This window comes from Pleurodeles waltl, chromosome 9 (genome assembly GCF_031143425.1).
Source record: "Pleurodeles waltl isolate 20211129_DDA chromosome 9, aPleWal1.hap1.20221129, whole genome shotgun sequence".
Classification (NCBI taxonomy): Eukaryota; Metazoa; Chordata; class Amphibia; order Caudata; family Salamandridae; genus Pleurodeles; species Pleurodeles waltl.
In genome coordinates, this window is record NC_090448.1 from 1,094,485,698 (window position 1) to 1,094,508,478 (window position 22,781).

The window sequence follows — 22,781 nt, forward strand, 5'->3', positions numbered from 1 at the left end:
TAAAAAGTTTGGAGCCCGGACCAGGGGAAGAGGAAGAACTGACCAGAACCAGTTTTGGGGGAAGGCCAGGGACCTCCTCCACACAAAGGCTGGCACCAGTTATAAAAATGACACCTTCAGAAGCTCTCAGCAGAACACCCATGGAAGAAGGACTGTATTGCTGTCTGAAGGAGGATGATTGGACCTGCTTGCCTTGAACCCAGGTTCTCCAGAGCGACTCCAAGGGTCAGATGTCTGACCTCTTGTTTGAGTTGCAGGGACACAACAAACTTCTAACGGTCTTCCTGCAGCTACCCAGCTGACCAGCACCCACTGAACCTCCCTGATCCCTGCTGCTGGCCTCTGCTGGCATACGTCCTGATCCCCTTAGAGGTACCTCCTAGGTCCTGGACCAGTGGCTGGTATCAGGGTGAACACCTCTTGATGGAAATGTAAGATACAGAAATTTGGGCTTCCCTCGACTGCAAAGTGACGTCTTTACACAGAGAATCGATCACCTGTGATGACCACCATCACAAAACTCCAGTGGACCTGCTCTTTGTGCTGACAGTGACCGACTGCAACAACGTCCAACACCAAGCTCCAATGAGACCTGCTCGTCATGCTGACAGGAACAGCCCGTACATTTTCAACAATGATCAGCTCTCCACACTATGGCAACGACCATTCTTGATGCTGAACCTGCTCCTCATGCAGACAATGACCTTTTAGGGGCCCCTTCTTATGGAACTGCAAGTGCCGCTCTGTGCTTTTTGGCACTATTTTCACTAAAACATCATATCTCATTAGTCATTTTTGTGTCATTTTAATTACTAAAATGTACTCTATTTTTCTAGATTAGTTTGGGATTTTATTAGTGTTGTTTTTTCACTTTAGTACTGTTTGAGTGCTGCATAAATACTTTACACATTGCCTCTAAGCTAACCCTCTGGTAGCTTGGAACAAAAGCCTTATTAGGCCCATAAATATAATTCTACGCAAAACCACTTTGCATGGCTTTTCATGGCCTTGTAGATATGGTGTATGGCGATGCAGCACAATTCGCTGCTTTGTCTTACACTGGGTCAGGGAGGCGTACCATGTGCGTTGCAGTGGGGTTTCCCATACAGCACTCATGGGTTTCAACACATTCTGGGATTTACAAGAATCTGTAAACCTGGGAATGCGTTAAAACTATACGCCTCCCGAGGGCAGGAGCAATGAGGAGAAATATTTGTATTTCTCCTTATTGTTTCCTCTTTCATAGAAAGAGGAAAATGCCACCCAGGATGGTTTTTGTGCAAAAAGGTGAATTTTTGCCCTTTTCATGTGGTGCAGGACAGTGCAGCAAGGTCTCTTGCTGCACTGTTCTGCGCCAAGGGGTTTGTAACTATGCCCCACAGACATTAATTAGGGGTCATCAAGGGCTGGAGCTGCGACCCCTAGCTTGCCGTTTGCGACCCTTGACATTGGCCTTGCGAAACCTGGCTTAGGGGTGACCGGATGTCACAGGAACAAAAGTTCTCCAAGAGGTGTGTTTACATTCTTTACTGTGACACAAGGGGGAATATTTACTAAACTGTCAGGCAACACAGCGCAGCAGCCAAATATGCTGTGCTGTGTTGCATGACAGGGAGGGAGCAGGAGAGCGCAATATCTACAGATATGGCTTTCTCCTCCCTGTCCCTACCACCAGCGCAGATGTTGGCTGATGTGCTCCACACACACACCTTTGCGCTATAGTGCAAGAGTGTGTGCAAGAGTCTAGCATAGGTTTTGTACTGGAATGATTCCCTTCCAGAACAAAATACTATGCCAAGATAACATTTAAAACGTTTACTACTTTGCATGTGTTCTGCACAGTGCGGCACACATGCAAAGTAGAAAAAGAAAGGAGAAATGACAGCAATTCTCCTTTTAGCACCTGATTTTATAGAGCATTATTTTTTCATGCAAAACCCAATCTCATATTTTTGGTAGATATTGGGTTTCAAATCAAAAAGGATGGGTAGTTGCATGAAAACGCCTATGTAATGCCTTCTAGACGCTAAGTACTTTTATTTGATTTCCAGTGTTAATATTTAGTTAATTTCCAGCACAAAACAAGTTTTGCGCGGTAAAGTAAGTAAAAAAAAAAGTGCGCTGGTTTGCATCAGTTTTTATGATGCAAAGCCAGTACTAAATGCTATTAAATTTACCTTGTCTATACCTTCCAGGAATTGACAAACAGATTCCTGGAAGGTGTAAGCTCATCTAAGGGGCGAACACCTCCATCACAAATGGGTAAATCTCCAAAGCCATAAATGCCTAAAGGGATGGGAGAATGGGTGTTTCAAGGTATGGTTTGCCTAGAAATTCTGAGAACATTCACAAACATGGACGTTTGTTGGTATTCACAAAATTACTTTCTGACCCCTTTCAACCCTGAAAATTGTCATATATTTTCTTCCACGCAAAACTGGCATAACTCTTTTTACAAGGTACGAAGGAGAACAGATCACCCCCGTGTTTGGTGGGGGTTTTAAGGAAGTGCTTTCTCCAAGGGAAAACATATTTTCAATGCATAGAAAAAGTGCATTTGCACAAGATAATTCATTCTCCCTGCACACAGCTTTCCAACGAGGTGCTTCTTCGTATTGGAGTGCATGTTCATGCTGATGGTCTCCAAATTTTTGGTAATTTGAATTGAGAAGTACTATCTTTCGTGAATCGTTCGTTTTCATGAGCACTCTCTTAGGACATTTTTACCGTATGGTGCTCTGCTTTAGGGTTGTCCCTAACTATAACATTTCTTCTACAATAAAAACTCCCCTTGATAAGCCAGAAAAGGTACTGATATATCTCAATAGTATGTTTCAAATTTCAGTTTTTACCTGGCAAAATTTACATTTCTTCCTGATCACCATTGTCCATCCTCAGAACAATTACAGTTCTTTGTAGCTAGACCAAAAACCAAGCCATTAAACCACATCTAGCCTTATGCCACTCTACAGCATTAGCCCAACACTTCTACAAATAGCATTCAAAGCACCCAGTTTTTTTATTTAGTTTTAACTGCAACAAATTCTTTCAAACATGAACTGGAATGTCGCCTAGGAACTCTACAAAAGTCAGAGTCCAACCTCTCAGGGCTTTTAGTTCTATATAAATAACACATACAGTGTAATTACTTGCTCAACCATTTGGAAAATGCTTTAGGCCTCGCTTGGTGCATTGATAGCACTATATACAACCACGCAATGTAATGCCACAAAATAAGGAAGGTTGTTCAATGTTTTAATACAACACTGTCTTCTCCAGGACAGAGTATTGTCTCACAAATTCATAATTTTAGATTAAGTATTTGCTGACTCAATAAACAAAACATGGCCTTCCAGTTAGGGCCCATCTTTATTTTTGGAAACAACTCTGAGCACTTGAAGTGATCCATTGAAAGACCTAGGCCCATATTTATACTTTTTTGCACCGCATTTACAATTATATTTTGTAAGTTTGCGCCGCTTTCGTATGAATTTTTTTAAAAAATGCGGCGCAAAAAAAGTATAAATATGGGGCTTAGTGTTGGAAAGTGGGTCATTAGTTATGTGGCCTGCACAAGTAATGGGTCCGCACTTGATCACTACTGGGAGACAAACACCCTATTGTAGCGCTTGACTCTCATTGCTTTGCAGAGCAGTACAAGGCTTACTCAAGGGAGGAGGAGTGTGCTAGTAATCACCATTCACAAGCACACAAGAATAACACTCAATAAATTATTGTCCAGTCTGTGCGTTTGCTTTTGAAAAAGTAAAACTACATTTATTACACACACACTACTCAATACTATGGAACAATTTACGAATATACACAAGTAGAGGGAATTACTTTCAGATGACATTGCGTAATCATTCTTCTCTCCCCTGAGGGGAAATATACTCCAACAATCCACATGACAAAACATTTACTTGTATCCCAATGCAACATTTGACTGTAACTTGTAGTGAGAGCAATTAATTGTGGCAATAAAGTGCATCTACTTTGATCAGTGGCGGCTGTCAGTCTCACTACTCAAAATGGCATGAACAAGAACATGTATAGGCATGTAGGAATGATTTGTGCTGTTATAATTACTCTCAGATTACTTTGAAACTACTCTTGATAAACACTGTGCAATACTACCTTGCACCCCTAGAGGGTGCCTTGTCATATGACCTTTCACCAGTCACACCATTGGTCTTCATACTGGGACCACAGATTTTCAGAATACATTTAGCATAACATGCTACTGTTACTGCAAACACTTGCAATTACAGCCATTCACCCCTAGGGGGTGTTTACCATTGGTGCCATTCCATCAATAAGAAACAAAAGTTCCAGCTGGGACATAGTTAAAAATGCATTGGAACCCTTGGGGGGTTATCATTCACCTGTCCAACCTAGATTGGGGACACAAAACTTTGTGTTGGCGTGGCTGCGCTGCTCCTACAGCTCCCCCCATCCATGGGCGTTCTGTTGGTGGTGACCCCATCTTCCTGGGGCCACCACAATCTGGGAAAGGGGCTAAAACAAACTGGTGTGCCTTGCAAGGCATTATAGGGTGCTGTGTGTATCTTATGAGCCTCACTCCCACTGTGGTGGGCAGAGCAGCGATGCTGCCATGTATGATTTCCACAAGCCACCTTGCGCTTCGTTCTTCTTTCTTTGTGTGTGCCAGGTCCCACCCGGACACCCCAAGGTGCTGCCTCGTTGGAGGGCAGCGCAGGGAGCCCACCCCTGGCTGTCCTCGTCTTCGGAGGTGTCCGGTCCTACCCGGATACCCCCATGTGGTGCTGTCTCATTGAAGGGCAGCTTGGGAAGCCTACCCCTGGCTGCCCTCATCAGCTCCCCAGGCTTCCGCGGGAGCCAGCAGCCTCACTCAGTCTGCCAGCTCCTGTGGGCAGACGCGCACTGTGGTACCGAGCACTGGGAGCTGGCATGTCTGGCAACCTGGGGGAGTGCAGCAGCAGTCCCCCCAGCCTTCCTGCTGCTTGGGTGGGGGCAGGTCACCTCCTTTCCTGGATCTTCATGGGGAGCACAACATCGCTCCCCAGCTTCATTTCGGTGCGGACTCAGGGATGGGATCCGTGGCCCGCTCTGGCCATCTTCACGAGAGGCACAACGTCACCCGACTTCATCTCTGGGCGGGGCCTGGGGATGGGGCCCCCTTCGTCCCTTGGAGCGCGACGGCACTCACCTGCTTCACTTCGGCTGCCGGCCTCACCCACAGTCAGCAGTCATCTTCATGGGGGCGGGGGGTGGCGGAACACACCTGGCCTCTCCTTTGTGAGGCCCCGGGATGGAGTCAAGGGCCCCTCGGGCCACATTCAGAGGGAGCGCAATGGAGCTCCTTGGCTTTGCTTTGGAGCGATGGCCCTGCTCTTACTTTCACGATGAGTGTGGCTATGCTCCCCAGCTTGTCTTCTGTCACATGGGGCCCCGGGATGGGATTCAGGGCCCCTTCACCATTGCAGTGAGGAAGGGGTGCACGGTGGCGCTCCCTCCCTTTCTCCATGAGTGGGCCAGTCTTCACGGTGCCCCGGGATGGGGTCCGGGCCTGTTTTTCTGCTAAGTGGGGAGTACGACGGCTCTCCCCTGCGCTCCTCTTCTTTTTGGGGGCAGTCTGGGGCCTACCCCAGGGGCACAGACCAAAGGAACTTCAGAGCCCCACGTGCTTTGCCTCTTGCTCCTGGAAGGTCAACATTTGAATACCTCCCTATCTTGATATCTTGGGCTCCTAAGAGCCGTTATGGAGCTTGGTGTCCTTTCATTCCTGGTGGTGAGCCCTTGCCAACAGGAGCACTTTCTTTAGGCCTCTTGCCCTAGAAGGTTCCCCAATTGATAGGGATCCATTCCCACTGATTCCCTGTGCCAGCCTTTCATCTTGGTGCCTTCCTTTTCTTCTGAGCAATGCGCTCTCCTTGCACCAGCTCAGTTTTCCCCCCAACTAGTCCTTGGGAGTTAAGTGGACCAGCTTACCTGGCATTGGCATGCCCCTCAGTCAGGGGGTTCTTCTTTCCAGTTGTCCATGACGCCCGCCTTCAGTCCCAGTGTCCTGCAGCGAAGCACCACCAAGAGAGAGAGCCCTCCCTTGTGCAAGATCTTTTAAGTGGGGGCGGAAGTGACCAGCAGGCTTGTACCTCTGGCCTATCCAGATGTGCCACATCACTTCCTTGCCCCGTCCCTCCCTTCCTGCACAGCCTTCTGGGATACCTCAAAATGGCATTGTCCAGGAGTTAGTGCCACATGTGCTCTGAATGTCTTAGCCCCTCCTCCCTGAAATTCCTTACAGGGCCTCTCTGGCCTGTTCCTGGCATGGAATGACAGCTACCTGATTGATGCAAGGCCCTGCTCGGACAGCTGGACAGAGCAATAGTGGGCCCTTACCTTGAGCTGAGTCAGAGAAAGATGACATTCCTGGATGAACATAAGTTGTACAACTATGCTTTTGTAACCTACTGCATTATTCTTTTCATATAGCTTACAGTGTACATTGGCATGACTCTGGAGTCTGTGGACCCTAGGGAACTGGAATTGCATACGAGGCCAGCATTTCCCATTGACATTTAATGGAGTGTCCCTACAATGAAAAGACAGTAATGGAGTACCTATCCCTCACATGCTTACACCCATCTTAAAAGGCCTACTACTGGTCACCACCAACTCTGCATAGTCCTTTCTGCACCAGGATAACTAAGCACAGTTAGTTACCTTATCTGACCGTCCTCTTAATGAAGCAGAGTGTAATCTATTGAGTAAGGGCTTGGGATTTTGTCCTACACAGACGAATGATCAGGTTGAAATTTTTATAGATTTATTTAAATTTACTTGTCATCTAAAATTGAAGAACCATTTCTCTTCCCTACATGGGGGGCTTCAAAACAGTGGACTCCCTCCACAACAGCCGGGGGACTTAACATGTGAGGGTACTCATATAGCAACTGAACTAATATCGGACCTGTATGACATACAACTCCTGATGTCTTTACAAGATGGTGGTGAAGTTGGTATTAAGGACAACAGAACTGATTTAGGAATTTAGGAGGATCTCAACCTTACCAGTGGCTTTAAATTACAGTCAAAATTTATACTAACACTCATAGCAATGTTGACTTGTTTGCCAACAAGGTCACATCGGACTTATTTAAATATTTAAGCACATGTAAAATCAACTGGCGACAAAATGATAATTTGTCAACATCAGAGCGTAAGGCCCTCACTAGCCTTAAAACTGATCGGTCAATAGTAATTCGCGAGGCAGATAAAGGAGGCAACATAGTTATTATGAATAAGTGTGACTACATGGATGAAATAAACAGACAGCTGGCGGATACTGCTTGTTATAAACACCTCACCAGCAATCCGATTGGTGACCTGACAGAATACATCAACAATAAACTATGGGGGTGGCACGAATTGGGCTTACTTTCTGACCATGAATATAAATACTTGCTTGTAAAACATCCAAGATATCCTTGCATATATATTCTTCCGAAAATACATAAAGAAGGTGACTTCCCTCTAGGGAGACCTATCATATCAGGTATTGACTCTCCCACCAAGAGGTTATCGGAATTTGTGGATTACTTCTTACAAAAGTTTGTTTGTAATTTACCTTCATTCATACAGGATAGCAAAGATATGCTCAATAAATTTGAGGACTTTCCTTGGTCAGATGATCTCTTGTTTGTTACTATGGATGTGAATAGTCTTTATACTTGTATCCAAAAATCTTTTGGCATATTAGCAGTCACTTCCTATCTCAACACTCGGACTGCTGACCATTATGCCCACAATCAGATGCTTTTAGAAATGATTGACATCATTCTATCTAGGAATTACTTTTTGCACAATACCGAGTGGTTCCAACAAATACAAGGGACTGCGATGGGTTCAAAATTCGCCCCTTCCTATGCATGTCTGTTAATGGGCTGGTTTGAGATAATACATGCTTGGGGAAAGCATGCCTCCCCCTGGACTGAATTTATTGTATTCTGGGGGAGGTATATTGATGATATCATTTTAATATGGGATGGGACCATTGAACAACTCATCTTGTATCACACTTTCCTCAACGACAATCCCTACAATGTAAAACTCAGCCTTCATTACAGTAAGGATACTATTGATTTTTTGGATATAAGATTTTTCATACAACATAATTGTATACAAAGTGTTTTGTATAGGAAATCCACATCCTGTAATGGCCTTCTCCATGTGACCAGTGAGCACCCATTTTCTGTAATCAACAATATTCCCTTTGGTGAGATGACACGTGTGTGACGCAATTGTAGTACTGATGATAAATTTCTTGAACAAATTGGACTTGTCAAACAGAGATTTACCAACAGAGGTTATAGTAACAAGACTCTCCTTAAAGCGGAACAACGAATTATGAGAACATCAAGGAAGGACACTTTGACTTTAAAACCTCGTAGAAATAAAAATTGTACTGAAAATTTGTCATTTGTGACTAGATACACAGTTCACAGTCAGGGTATTTACAAAATACTAAAACGCCACTGGCATTTGCTAACTGATTTGCTGGGACTTAAAGGGATCCTCCCTAGAACACCTAAGATTACTTATCGCAGAGATAAGGGATCAACTCAGGGATCAACTTTGCCCTAGTTATGTCTCTGTACCCAATGCAACAACGTGGCTTTCCACAAAACCTTCGGGTTTCTTTATATGTCGTGAATGCAACGTTTGTGCTTTTGGCCTGGACAAATCCAAAACCTTCTGTTACAACAATACTGGGACTCACACTATTAGAAGTTTAATTAATTGCAACACTAAATTTGCGATCTACATTTTAGGGTGTGCATGTAATAAAATATATGTGGGTAGTGCCATACGACCTCTCAAACATAGAATACAGGAGCATATACGTGCCATCAAGAATAATGATAGCAGGTACCCATTGACATCTCATATGGTATTGGCTCACCCTCTTGACAACTTGATTTGGTTCCAAGGGATCGACCATATCCCACAACGTCCCAGAGGAGGAAATAGGGAACTACGATTGCGTAAAAGGGAGGCAGCTTCGATATGCCGCCTATGAGCAGTCGAGTTGGGCCACAACACAGATCACAAATTCCATTATTATTTATAATACAGTACTGCTATTTTATAATATAATGTGGTTTTATGTGTATGGCAATCATCCAATATCTGTTTCGCGAGTCTATTCCAGTTATAATTCTGTTTATAATATGCTTCTTGAGATCCTTGCCTATGTTCTACCCATGGTCGCCCTCCTATGGTCAAACGTTTAAATGTATTCTTTTTTGTTAATTGTAGTTGGTTATCTATAACTATTTTATTTGATCCATGATATGTTTCTTGAGACCCTTGCTATGTTTTTACCTATGGTCACCCTCCTATGGTCAAAATTTTAAATGTATTATTTTTGTTCATTGCTGTTGGAGTTATCTACAACTAATTTATTTGATTCATCTATCAATATTTAAATAGGCTCATTCATTGATCATTTACAATTTTGTATTATCACTATTTCTCATCACTTCTCATGGAAATTGGAAATAGAATTTATGTTTATTCAATTGGGCTAGTACTTGCCTAACATACACCATTCTGGTTACTATGCACTTCCTTTATCTGGGCTCCCACCCGTCTCTCTTTTCTGTCTACCTCCCCCCTTCTTTCTACTTTATTTCTTATTTTATTTCCTTACATCTCATTTTTGTTTGCAACTCTTGCTGGTTTCGGGTCTGTACTTTCTCATATTTTATTACCACTAAGATGGCCGCCATTTATAGTCCTTTTTGTATTCCCTTCCAACGTTGCATATGGCAGTCAGGTAACTGACTTCTAGATGATGGCTGCCAAATGCAGTTCTTCGGTTATGTTGATACTCCCTTCCCGGCCCGGCTTGATTTCCGGGATTCGGCGTCCTTTTATAACCTCTCAGCTCCGGTGGGGAGCATGCTTATAATCAGTGTGACGGGCGGCATACAGCCGGGCCCGTTTCTCTTTTTAGTGACCGGCCTTTGATATTATCGTACTCTACGTGCATTAATCTATGGATACTTCTTGGTAAGACTTGTTAAGTTCTATTTAAGAGCGTGGCATTCATTTGATTGTTGAATTTATTTTCAGATCGTTTTCTACGGGGGTGCTGCTTGTTCTTTTTGTGGTGCATCTTAATTGATAAGTACTGAGGGGCACATTATTAAATGTTTATGATTAATTATTGGTATACTCATTAGAATTACTTGTTTCTGAACCCCTTTCTTTTTTATAATTAAATTTGTCATATGGGAGTTTAGGATATTTTCAATATCTCAGTATAGCTAGTGTTCTTGGCTACACACATTGGTGTTTAATAAAAAATAAAAAAAACATTTTCCTTATCAGGTTCATTACACACTTTTGTGCAATCGAACATTATAAATAGCTTTTGTTTCGACTGGATACCACTCTGGTATGTTTGTTTACTTTACTTTACCTGCTTACGCTATTCTTTTATCACAAATTGGATTTTTGACACTTGGGTAGAGGGCTCTTCTCTTGAGCTCCTAATATCTTGTGTGCACGTTTTCTTCACAAAGAATCTGTTCCTTCACGTTCCTTTCACTTTATTTTCACGCTTCCTTTACGTTGTGCTTCTGGATTCCCCTTGTTTCTAACCCTTTCAATTGACTTCTGCTCCTTGCCGGTTCCCTTGACCACATATGATTTTGTATTTGTTTAGAAGAACATATTACTTACGCACTTCTTACTGTATTACTATACTATTACTTTTCGTAAAGTAATCTTGTTTTATTTGCTACATGTATGCAAAGAAACATTTTTATGTTAGTATGTTCTGAACTTTGTGTTATTATAATATCCTTTTTATGGGGGTATGTCACTTTGCAGCCCTGAAGAAGCCCTATGGTGAAGGGCGAAACGCGTTGGCTGTGTCTTTTCCGTGTACTTCATGTCATAACAAGTTCTCTGAATCAATAAAAGTCTTCGGAAAGAATCCGACAGAAGTCTTGTACCATTATTAATATAACTGTATTGGACTCTCTCTGCCTACTGCATCCTATTCAGTGCCTTGGAGTGGTGCACCCCCAGTATGTTTCGCATTGTTGGGGCTTTTCTATTTTCCCTTTAGGCTCCTTTTTGCGGCAGGGGCCTGGGTGGAGTTGCACACCACAGACACTAACAGTTATTACTCTTTTTATTGTGGTTTACTGGGCACTTATAGGGATAGATGCGTTGCCTCTGAGCCTGCTGCATCTTTTCTGTATAGTTTAACTAAGCACAGTTCTTGGGCTATGCACTCCAGGAATCCTCTCCACGCAACCCTCACACAGGTGCACACATGTGTGCACAAGTGATCACGTGTAATCTGCCCTGGGTCTCCTACTGTTGCTCCATCGTGGCAGCCTTTGCATGATAAGCCGCCACCGGCAGTAAACATGCACAGTCCATTTTACCATAACTTTACTCTGGGCGAGTCCCAAACTGTGAGGCTCCTTCACAATAAAAAGTCAAAAACCAGGTGATCCAAAAGCGACAAATAAGGGCGGACCTGATAGTCAGAACCGTCCTCTCACACCTAGGTTACTTAAACTTTGAAGAGAAAAATATATTTTTATTTTATAGATTGCAACCAGTATGGCTGCACACTGCAGTTCCTTTAATAATAGAATAACTCAGTGGTTCAATTTGGCTTCTGTTTCTAACTGCATGTGTTGATTGTGTTGTGGAGGTCTATGTGTAATAAAACGTGCTGCAAAGCAGGATTCAATTTCACTGGCAGAATTGTCTCTGAGCTAGTGCTGGCACATCATGGTCTGAATTGACATGAAGTAGCACTTCTCTCTGTAGATTCCAGCATTGATGGTTCAATTGACATGCCATGGTAGGGCTGTGTGTGGAAAACAGGATTATCAAGGGCACGTCAGACTTGGACTGTGATGCATTTGCAGAGCTGTGATGTTCCAGTGCCTAAAATAGAGGTTCAAAGTGAACTGTGTTTGGGTATCTATTTGGAATTTTAAGTTTGCTTCCAGGAAGGATTGTAGTACCTTGTTAACTGTTTGCCAGTCCAAATGATGCCTTAACAGACTGTGCTTCATTCCAACAGTTGTGCTGCAATTTGAGAGCAATAGCAGTGGTGCTACTGAGTAGAATTAAGGGGCAAAGCAGAGCCTTGTGTAGGTTCTAGTGTTGGAATACCAATAGTACAACAGGATTGCCAACCAGGTAGGAGTTGGGAGCTAATTTGGGCTGTGGTCGTAACATTCCTGTTGTAGGCTACACTGCTGCAGCCACTTCGACAGCCAATCTGCTTTGCCAGAGTGCCCTTTTTCTCATCAATCTCCACTCCCTCACAGCTTGACTCTTGTGACATATGGCTGTTTGTCTGGCCTTGCTAGAGCCCTGTTGTTCCTTAAACTAACCTCTTTTCCCTTTGGTCTAACTCTCCAAACCCTGTCTGTCCTACTGTTTTTAGTATGCCTAGTTCCTCCCATGGAGAGCATGGTGTGACCTATCATCCTTAGTGCACCACCTTAACTCATGGCCTGCTTGGTATCTTTATCCCATGACTGAGGCTTGATGCCAAGATCATATCCACTGCTCTTAAGAAACTTGTGTCTCTCCCTGTAAGATTCTGAAGACGCCCAAACCACTTTGTGTGACACTCTTCATATCATCCCTTTGAACTAAAAAAAACGCATTTTAAACAAGTTGATGGCGTGATTCATTTTGTGAATACAGAAAAAATTACTGAACAAAACCTTCGCCTCTGTGCTTCCCGTAAGTGGTATTGCCTTTGAAATAATCAGAAATCAAAACATATTAAATATAAGGCTATTAACAAAATGTAAGCTCCAATGAGAGTGGGGCCCCGGGAGTTGTCTGAGGTCAAATACTACCTCTAAGGATGTACTGTACAACACACATACAAAGTAATAAAAGGTTTTTCACTTGTCTCACCATAGTATTTTGTAAAGGAAGGGTATCCTTCCTGTACAAAAGCTATGGTGGACTCAGGCACACACCCTAACACTATGGTGTGTGCCTGGTGCACAGCAGCTGAAATCAGCGACAGCGCTAGGTAGAGGAGAGGAGAGGGCAATATGGCGCTCCCCTGCCCTGTCACCCAATGCAGCACAGCATTTTTGACTACTGAGCTGCATTATGTGACACCTTTGAGAATCTGGGCCAAAGAGACTGAAAAAAGTGGGCGGGCCCACCAAGTGTTGAGGTGCCCGGTGCTTTATAGGAAGATCTGAAAGGTGGAAGTAAGCTACCTTTTGAGGGGCACTGCAAAAAATTAGCATGGACAAACTTTTTTTTCCAATAAAAAAAGGAAACTAAAAGCTTTTGATGTTGGGTGGTGGATTGTGACAGTACGTAAGGAAGACCTGACATCTAAATGATGGTAGTGCTAAGTTGTGGCGTATGTTGATGTCTTGCTTATGGCATTCTGCAAGGTGAAATGATCTGACATTTGGAGCAGATGTGAAGCTGTGCCCCAAGATTAATATTTTGAAAGCTATCTGTATGTGCATATCGCTTGACTATCATGCAGGTTTACAGATGTGAAAAGCCACATAGGCCTTATTACAAGTACTTATGTAATTCTGATGGGACTTATAACAGGTATGTTATGTTATGGGATTTGTAAAGCACATGGCTGCTCCAACTACCAAGCTTCCCAGCGCTAGTCTGGGGAGAAAATGGAAATTCACTGTGGCTATGAATCAAAAAAACAATGATACCTCAGGATTCTGTTGAATAGAGCCAAGTTTTCAAAAGCTTCCTAAAGTGCAAATGGTTCTTGGTATTCCTAATATTAAGGGGAAGTGAGTTCCAAGCAGCAGAGGCCTTGGCTCCTAAGGAACGGCCTCCTGCTCCTGCCCTAACGCGGAGGATCACAACTAACATGTGGTAAGGAAGTGCCAAGTTCACCAAGATGGGAGGTCATTGGGAGTATAAGGATTTGCCAGAGAACCAGACACGATGCATAACTTAGAAAGCAAAAACAAGAGGCTGGTGGCAGCATTTTGAAGTAGCTGGACTCTCCTAGTCACTGATTTGTTGGCACCCAGATATAAAATATCACAGTAATCCAGCCTGGCTAAGACTGCAGCCTGGACAATGATCTGGCACAATATGGGATAAAAAAAAAACAATATTGGCTTAAGACACCTTCAAAGCCCAAAACAGGAGCCAGCCACCATGCTCGCCTGAGTGTCAAAGATCAAGGCATTGTCCACAGTAATGTCCAAGTTTTTCACTGAAGATTTCGGCACGGGGGCCCTGAGGTGTATAGGCCACCAATTGTCTCCCCATAGATCTCCTTGCCTATGTGTCCTTGCCTATGAGAAGAATTTCTGTTTTATTAGCATTTGGACAAAGGCAGTTAGCATCCGTCCATTCCGCCACTGCTGATAGTCCTTTTTGAAAATTAGCACTATCAAGTGAAGGGTTGTCTGTAAGGGAGAGCACTAACTGCATGTCATCAGCATACAATATTAATGTCATCCCGGTGGGTCCTACAAAATGTGCAGGTGATTGAACAGAAATGTTGAATAAAGTGGGGATTAATGATGACCCTTGTGGGACGCCATAGTGTGGAGAATGCTTGTTAGAATTGAAAGGAGGAGCAATGAGCTGGAAAGATCATTCAGATAGGAAGGAAGCATTGAACAGCAATCAATAAAATCACTATTCAGCCAGTACTTTGGTTTATGAAAAATATAAAATGACTACTTTCACAACTGCAAATGCTGGGCATAATCAATAGAGAGCAATTCTTATATGTACTAATAGGAGCAGTACTGTTGCATTCTTGCACACAGTCTATGGCCGTAAAGTGTATTGACCCATTGTCCTATGAAGGGAAACCTGTATGGCCTCCTTAGGAGCACTTTACTCACAGCCCCCCCCCCCATGTAGATCACTCTTTCTTCTTCCCTATCTTGGCTGGGCATGGGCAGTGAAGGGGCCCCTCTGTATACCCGCAATGGCTTTCCGCCAACCTTTCCATGGCGGGGTGACTCCCATGGAAAGGCTGGTGGAAAGCTGTATTGTAATCAGGACGGCGTCACTGAGTTCAGCACCACTGTGGCTGAACACATATCAGACAGCCATCTACCCATCAGGAACCACATTCCTGACATAGAATGCGGTCTTTAGGTGGTCCTGCCCGCCAGGGTCATAATGTGGTGGTGGGGGAACGTAATAACCAAAATAAATTTTAGCACCCCCAAGAATAAGCAAAAAACTAAACCAAATAATCCAGTATTAAGAAATAAATATCTGCATCATAAAAATAAATAATCACTCCTAAAACTAGCGTACTCCCCACACTGAGCCCTTAAATCCCTAGTGTCTCATTTCTAAAACTGAGAGTGTACACGTTATCTATCTACAAAAAAATGGTTAATACTTAGTTATAGTTAAGGGTTATTAAATTACAACAACACATTTAAACTGCACAAACATTAGAAATACCACAGTTTTTTTCTTACATCACATTATTTATGCGCCTTATAGTGCGGTCTGCAATGTAGCAAAAAAATATCTACGGCGAATAACTAAAACTCACCATAGGTATAGCAACTATCAAAGAACACATTTGCATCTGTATATCAAATTCTATATATCATTGCTAAATTAATATGTGTATTAAAAAGCCTTTGTTTAATGGTGCAAACAATACATATGCAATTGGTAAGTTACAGTTGTTAGACTATGTTTTTGAGGTAGATATTTCATAGTAGATTGTGGACTGTACTATAAGTTGTATAAATAATGTGTAAATTAAAGTTTTAAGAAAAAAACTTCAACTGTGGTATTTCAAATGTTCGTGTAGGTTAAATGTGTTTTGTTATAATGTAATAACCCCTAACTATAAGTAAGTTGTAACTTTTAAATTTCTTTTGTGAATTTATTGTGTTAATTAGAAGGTAGAAGTTGGTAACGTTTTGCCCCTCTGTAATAAATTGTAATTATTTTATGTTAAAAGTTTAATTTTACTCAGAATGTTTTTTAATTTGGTAGAATTTAGCTACATTTTTGTGCACACAAATGATTTTCTGTGTTTTTTTTTGCATGACTAAAGGGATGCTAGTCTTTTTATCTGAAAAGTAGTAGCTGTAAGCTGGGTATAGGTTGTATACTAACATTAAGCAGCATTATTGTATTTGTTTGGGGGAGTTTCGCCAGTACCATTGTCCTCATCCTCATCCTCTGCCTCCTCATCTTCACTGTCCGCAGGGTCCACAGCTGCCACTGGCTCATCTCCAGCCTCATTCTCCTGCAGAAAAGGCACCTAGCGTCTCAAGGCAAGGTTATGCAACATGCAGCATGGCACTATTATCTGGCAGACCTTCTTGGGTGAGTAGTACAGGGATCCACCAGTTAGATGGAGGCAACGAAACCTGGCCTTCAGCAGGCCGAATGTCCTTTCTATTATTCTTCTTGTTCGCCCACGTGTCTCATTGTAACGTTCCTCTGCCCTTGTCCTGGGATTCCTCACAGGGGTCAGTAGCCATGAGAGGTTGGGGTAACCAGAGTCACCTGCAAATATCGAGGGATACCTGTTAGACACACACTAACCCTTAGGGGGGCCAACACCATAACCATGCACCAACATCCACTGGGTGGGAACCAGGGCTCACCAATTAGCCACACCCAGTGCCTCTGGAGTTGACCCATCACATATGGGATGCTGCTATTCTTCAGGATAAAGGCATCATGCACAGACCCAGTATACTTTGTATTGACGTGGGAGATGTACTGGTCCGCCAGGCACACTATCTGGACATTCATGGAGTGAAAGCTCTTTCGATTTCTGAACACCTGTTAATTTCTCCGGGGGGGGGGGACAAATGCAATGTTTGCCCCAATGATGTTGGGGATATGTCCCATTGCATAGAAGTCAGCTTTCACTGTGGCCAAATCCTCTACCTGGGGGAAAACAATGTAGCTGTGCATGTGTTTTTTCAGGGCAGACAACACTCTGTTCAGCACTATTGAGAACATTGGCTGTGACATTCCTGCTACCAAGCCCACTGTCACTTGGAAGGAGCCAGTTGCCAAGAAATGGAGCACAGATAGAACTTGCACAAGAGGGGGGATCCCAGTGGGGTGATGAATAGCAAATATCAGGTCAGGCTCCAATTGGGCACACAGCTCTGTGACTGTAGCCCTGTCCAGTCTATAGGTGAGGATAATGTGCCTTTCCTCCATTGTTGCCAAGTCCTCTAGGGGTCTGTACACGGGGGATGTCTCCATATCCTATTCATCCGCAGCGGTTGTAATCTAGGGGCAAAACGGGGACCAGCTGGTCAGTATTCCACATTTCCAAATACTACACTGTATTGCATGTTGTGACTGTAACAGTATTTTGTTGGATAGGCCCAAATGGTGCCTATGTGTACTGTGACTAAGTTAGGTGCCATGGCCTCCCCCCCCTGAAATGGCGTCCGCCTGTCCTATGTGGATGAACATGTGAAAATGAGGTGATGCCGCTAACGTGTGCCGTTGCGGAAGGCGGTCGAGTACAGCTGTGCAACTCCTTATTGGTTGTCATTGGGCCCTATGGGTTACAGTGGCCAATGGTGATGTACGGCAGCAGTGATGGTACGCACCGCTGCTGTTGTGACCGCCATTTTCTATCTGTTCACTCACTTGCTACCTGGCCTTCAACAGGAGAGGACCTACACTGCTAGTGCTGCTGTGACCTGTGTCTTGAACCGACCATGGCTCGCGTCACTGGGGAAAGGGCCCCTGCCTTCACCGCTGCAGAATTGAGAGACTGGTGGATGGGGTCCTACCCCAGTACCGAATGCTGTATGGGCCTCCAGACCAACAGGTGAGTACACTGTGAGCACAATGCAATGGGCATGAATGCATGGAGTGCTGTGTGTGAGGGCCTCGGGTGGGGGGGTTGGTGGAAGGGTTCTGGGCAGCGTGCTGCATGTATGGTGGGCAATGTCTGTGCGTAAGGGGATGTGAGGGCTATGGTGGGCCATGAGTGTAACAGGCCGGATGGTCTGACTTTTTCTGTTTATTTTTCTGCAGGTCAGTGCCCATCAGAAAAAGGGTATATGCTGTGCCATTGCCATGGAAATGCGGACCCTGGGGGTCTACGGCAGGCGGAGTACCCACTTTCGCAAACGGTGGGAGGACCTGAGATGCTGGGCAAGGAAGACAGCGCAGGCCCAGCTGGGGATGGCCTCCAAACGAGGAAGGGGTGTCTGTCGAACCCTGACCCCTCTGATGGTCCGCATACTGGTGGTGGTCTATCCGGAGCTGGATGGGCGCTTGAGGGCATCACAGCAGCCACAAGGGGGTAAGTACAGTATACTACTTGCACGTGGTGGGGTGATCTCCAGGTGGGGGATGTGGGCCTGTGGGTGCCCCGAGGCTAGGCCAGACATTGCAGGGTAGGTCCCATGTTGGGCAGGGGCTGAGGAAACCACCTCCTACCAAGCTAGTAGGCATTCACTACTGTGCAGGGGTCTGTGGGTGTCAGGTATGCTGCTATTGGTGTTAGGTATTCCTGTCCATGGCCTGGTGACTAGCATTGTGACTGGTAGTACATTACCTAGTGTGTAGGGCTGTTCCCTGTGTGTGTGTGTGTGTGTGTGTGTGTGTGTGTGTGTGTGTGTGTCTCGTGTATGCCAATGGTGGTGTTGGATCAGCCATTGACCAAATGTATCCTTTGTCTCTTCCCCCCCTTTTTGTTTTGTCACCCTGTCCTTATGTGCATTAGCATCATCTGGCGGAGGAGCAGAGGCACTGGCGACGGAGGGAGCTGCATCCCACAGGGCCCATGAGGCCGAATCTACCGATGGTGAGGGCACCAGTGGGACGGAGGGCGAGGAGAGTACCATGGCGGAGACAGGAGGGGACCGTTCTGACAGTGATAACTCCTCCGATGGAAGCTCCCTAGTGGTAGTGGACACCACTGTGCCCACCCCAACTACAGGTAAAGCCGCCACTCCCGTACCAGCACCGCCCTGCCAGCAGCCCCTCAGCCAGTTTCCTGTGCCCGCTCACCCAGGAGGGTGGGCATCTCCTTAGCCCCAGGCACCTCAGGCCCTGCCCCAGTTAGCCTTCTGCCCTGAGCGAGGAGGCTATTGACCTCCTGTGATCCATCTCTGTTGGGCAGTCAACCATTGTGAATGCCATCCAGGGGCTGGCAGCCCATTTGCAACAACAAATGCATCCCTGGAGGGCATACACTATAGCATGCCAGTCCAGCAGAGAGCAATCCAGGGTCTGGCCTCTTCCCTGATAGCAACCATTGTCCCTGTTTCTAGCCTTCCCCCTCCAACTTCCTCTACTCAGTCCCATTCCCCTCAACCCCAACCTATCCCAAGCACACAGGCAGACCAGCATGTACACAAGACAACACACAGCAGTGGCTCAGGCAAACACAAGCACCACACATCATCCCACAGGCACTCACACAAACACCATCCAGATGCAGACAGACCTACATCCACTGCCTCCACTGTGTTCTCCTCCTCCTCATCGTCCACCTCCCTCCCAGTAGCATCTCCACTCACACCTGCATGCACTACATCCTCATCCACTACCTCCATCCCCATCATGCCTCACTACACACCCCTCACTGGCACTCACCACCCCCACATACATGCACACATCCCCTGTGTCCTCTCCTACTGTTTCTGTGCCCCCTCATCCCAAAGTACACAAACACAAGTACTCAGACACCCAACAGCCATCCACCTCTCAACAGCATCCAGCCCATGCACCTGCACCCAAAATCAGCAGACACCTCCTACAACCACTCCCTCTTCCTCCACTCCCAAACCTTCACCTTCATCCTCCCCCAATGTCCCTAAGAAGCTTTTCCTCTCCACCGTTGACCTCTTCCCTATCCCTCCCATCCTTCACGTCGGGGCAGGGTGTTCAGAACCCAGGCCCGCACCTCAGCCACCCAGTCCACGGCCACAGTAGTGTCGACAGCTACTGCAGGTGGGAGAGGCTCCTGGGAACCAGCCATCAGCACTGAAAGTGTGCCTGCACCAGCTGCCAAAGGTAAGGGCAAGGAGGCACAACCAGCTGCCAAAGGGAAGGGCAAGGAGGCACCTTCAGCTGCCAAAAGGTAGGGCAAGGAGGCACCACCAGCTGCCAAAGTGAAGGGCAAGGGGCTTGCACCAGCGGACAGGAGGCCTGGTGCTGGTACTGATTCTGAGCCCCCACCAGCCGTCCAAGGCTGTAGGGGAAGGGCTGGAGCCTCCCCCACCACTGCCAGCACCACCACCAGCCCCGCCACTGCCACCAATGAGCAGCCGTCACTACCGGCGGGCAGTGTGTGGTCCTGCCTCCGTGGACTGTAGTGCATCCTGGACCTTGCAAATTGTGACACCCAGGTGAGAGACTGTGACCTTACACTCCCCAAGATCTGCATCACAGGGCACAATGCCCCCTCCAGAACCAGTAGAAGCCATCCACTCACCCCATCCTTGCCAGGATGAAGCACAATGGGCACAAGGCCTCCTCCAGAACCAGTGGAAGAAGCCATCCACTCACCCCATCCTTGCCAGGATGAAGCACACTGGACACAAGCCCCCCTCCAGAACCAGTGGAAGAAGCCATCCACTAGAGAGACTGTGGCCTTGCACTCCCCAGGACCAAGCAGTGGGCAAACCACTCACTTGAGAGACTGTGGCCTTGCACTCCCCAGGACCAAGCTGTGGGCAAACCACCCACTTGAGAGACTGTGGCCTTGCACTCCCCAGGACATCGAACAGGGCATGTAGCCCCCTCCAGGACCAAGGGTGTTGTACCATCTTCTGGCTGAGGTGCCCCCCCATTCCCCATCCCCCTGAGGTGCCTGTGTATTTTCCACATGATGCCCCTGCAGTGTTCTCTCCGTGTTGGGTGCAGGAGTGAGGTGGGGCCTCGGCCTATGTGTAGTTGCCCTGTGGCCCAAGGACATTGAGGACTGGGCAGTGTCCCTCCATTTGTATATATGTATATACTGTTTTGATTTAGAAGCACATATTTATACTATTTTATCTTATTACACTCACTTTAATCAATTCCTTTTGTCCTTGCATTATTACTGTTGGGTACGGGGTGGATATGTAATGTTATTGCATCTGTTTGTGTGTTTGGTGTTGGCGATGGGTGTGTTCCGTGTTGCGTGTGTGTGTGTCACTCTCTTTTTCCTCCCCCCTCCCTTGTGTGCGAGGCTGCAGTACTCACCGTGGTCGTCTTTGCCGGCGTTGATGTTCGTAATTCATGAAGAGGTGTACAAGCATGAGGAAGATGTGCAACTCGGGCTCCATGGCATGGTAGTTGTTCCCTGAGTGTCCAAAGGTGAGTCCTTTGACTTCTGTGTTCTGTTTCTGCTGCGCTTTTGATGTCGTTGGTACCACCCCGGAAAAGGTGGCGGATAGGCCTGTCTTAAAACAGTGGGCAGAACATTGTCTTCCGTCTGGCTGTTGGCAGTTACCACCATGGGGCTTGTTGCTACCGCCGTGCCAGTCGGTCGGTGTGTTAAAGTGGCTGTCTGTCTGGGCAGTTTCCACTGTGGTCATAATTCCGTTTTTTTTACCGCCGGCATGTTGGCGGTAATACCGCCACTTTATCACCGACCACTAGGGTTATAATGAGGGCCATAGTCTTGTAAGGTTTTCGAATGGGTTAAAGCAACATGTGCCATGCCCTCTTTAAAAACTGTCCAGCCAATGTTAATTAATGCATAATCTAAGTTTAAACCTTGTGATTTATGTATTGTAACAGCGTAAGATAAATCTAAAAGAAATTGCTCTTTTCAATATATAAGTCTTTCATTAATAAAAATCCTGTCATGAAATGTGTTCGGGGTCCTTACTGTTGTCAAATTAGATAATAACAAATTCAATCCCCTCATTACTTTTCTATTGTATAAACTTTACTATGGGGGTCATTCTGACTTTGGCGGGCGGCGGAGGCCGCCTGCCAAAGTCCCGCCGTCAGAATACCGCTGCGCGGTCAAAAGACCGCTGCGGTAATTCTGAGTTTCCCGCTGGGCTGGCGGGCGACCGCCAGAAGGCCGCCCGCCAGCCCAGCGGGAAACCCCCTTCCATGAGGATGCCGGCTCCGAATGGAGCCGGCGGAGTGGAAGGGGTGCAACGGGTGCAGTTGCACCCATCGCGATTTTCAGTGTCTGCTTGGCAGACACTGAAAATCTTGGTGGGGCCCTGTTAGGGGGCCCCTGCAGTGCCCATGCCATTGGCATGGGCACTGCAGGGGCCCCCAGGGGCCCCATGACACCCGTTACCGCCAGCCAGGTTCTGGCGGTCAAAACCGCCAGAACCAGGCTGGCGGTAAGGGGGTCGGAATCCCCATGGCAGCGCCGCCATGGAGGATTCCCTAGGGCAGCGGGAAACCGGCGGGACACCGCCGGTTTCCCGTTTCTGACCGTGGCTGTACCGCCGCGGTCAGAATGCCCATGGATGCACCGCCAGCCTGTTGGTGGTGCATCCGCGGTCCCCGGCCCTGGCGGTAGTCAACCGCCAGGGTCATAATGACCCCCTATATGTCCTATATCTCCATTTAAAAGTCCTTGCTCTACATTCAAATTGTGTTGTAAAATAACATGGCTATTTTTGCCCAAAATAACTCATTTTTTAGTCCTGCTGTTAGTGACACAGCTTTCTCCATGTTCAATATTTAGTATATATGGTTTTTGAACTAGGAATATTTGCTCGATAAGTTTCAAAAGAATCTGTGCAAGATAAATATATAATTCATTAATTTTCCATTGATAACATGCCCATATTTAA